This window comes from Parus major, chromosome 1A (genome assembly GCF_001522545.3).
Source record: "Parus major isolate Abel chromosome 1A, Parus_major1.1, whole genome shotgun sequence".
In the NCBI taxonomy this organism is placed as follows: domain Eukaryota; kingdom Metazoa; phylum Chordata; class Aves; order Passeriformes; family Paridae; genus Parus; species Parus major.
Window position 1 is genome coordinate 60,136,908 of NC_031773.1, and position 1,810 is coordinate 60,138,717.

A 1,810-nucleotide genomic window follows, 5' to 3' on the forward strand; every position below is an offset into this window, starting at 1 on the left:
AGGAAGGAAGGAAGGAAGGAAGGAAGGAAGGAAGGAAGGAAGGAAGGAAGGAAGGAAGGATTTGACTCTATAAAATGAAAGTAGATCTTTGTGGTCATGCTGTTCAGCCAAAGCCTCCAATTATGAAAGAAAGAGATGCAGCTTGATGCAGTATTTGGACTTGTATGTAGAATCCTTAAGAGAAAAATGTGGTAGAACAATTGCAATATAAGTTGATCTATGCAAACCAAATGGGAAGTGTGAAGAGAAAAGGGTGCAAATTCTGGTGCAAGTTTTATGTTCTCCATAATTTATGGTGTAAATTATTGTACAACACATATCAGCTATTAGTTTTTCCACAAGTTCAATTCTGTCACTGTTCACTTTCTGTCAGAGATCATTATACAGGGTTGGATTGTTGAACAGTGGCTACATTTCATTCCAAATATGGCTGCACTTCAGGGGAGAGATTGTTATTGCTGAATTATGTCAATTTTTAAAGGAGTCTGAGATCCTTGACATGGAAAAAAGTTATGCAGATGTGTGATGACTATATTTTACTGGAAGATACTAACCAAAGCAGGGAGGAGAGCCAGCAGGGTGGACTTTCATGTCCTTACAGGACATTAAGTTTCCCAAGGATCTTGGGAATATTTTTTTTCCCCCTTACTGGGTCTTGACAAGTAGAGCATGTTTTGGTTTAGCTATCCACAACATAAACACAAAAATATCTGGTCTCCCAGATGTGCTGAAGAACATATTGTTTGTCAAGTATTTTAAGGTTCCCTAAATGAGAAGGAATTTGTATTGTGTTTTGCTTACTAGAAACCAGCAGGAACTTTTCCATGACCAACTCCATCACCACTGGCTCACACTGGGGGGTTTTTGCAGGGTGGTACACGAGACAGGGGAGTGACTCATGCTCACGTTTGTCAGCATAAATTACCTTTTCAGGACAGATTGGTTGGAAGATTTCTCGGAATATAGCTTAGCTTTGGGTTCTCTTGTCTCTTTCAGTCCTCTTGCAGAATATTTAAGGATCTGGTGCAATGAGGGAAGAAAGGAAGGCTGCTTTTAAATGAGTTGGAAAAGGTTTTATTTTGATGGGTGCATGAAATGAGATTTCTCTCTAATCCTCTGTGTAATTCATTGGCGTAATCTCTTTGTAGGCACATCATATTAATCCTTGTTATTACAGAGAGGACCTCAAACATAGAAAGTTTCAAAACATGCTGCTGTATGGAAAAGGTGAAGACATTGGAGCTCCCTACTCTTTATACTGTAATAAAGATTTACATCATTTATACCTTAGCAGTTCACTGGAAATAGTCCTTGAAGTTAGTATGCACAGAAAAAAAAGGAAAAAGGAATAAAAATGAGAGAAAGTGTTTGAATTGAGAAACATTGAGCCATACCAGCAAAGGGATTTTTCTCTTGTGTGGGAATGAACAGCAAAAGTTCACTGAAAGGGGTTTTAATGTCAGTGGAACCCAGAGCCTGAAGCATAATTTGCAGAGTTGCTTATGATTTCCTTTGTATTCAACTCCAAGGGTTCTGTCAGTGCAGAACATACACACAAGAGAAAATAACCTATAAAACCATAATGTAAATAGGTTTCTCTCTCACAATATTCTGTGGTCACAGGTTTTAGATTGCTGTCCTTGGGCTAGGATTTGCAGACAGGAAATGTGCCTTTACTGTTTCATGGGTATGTCTTATAATCCAAATTACCTCTACATTAATAAGTGATTACATCCAGAGCCATATTCCATCCTTCTGGCTAGGATTTCTTCCAGAGGGACTGGAAAAGGAAATTTTTAACTCCACTGGA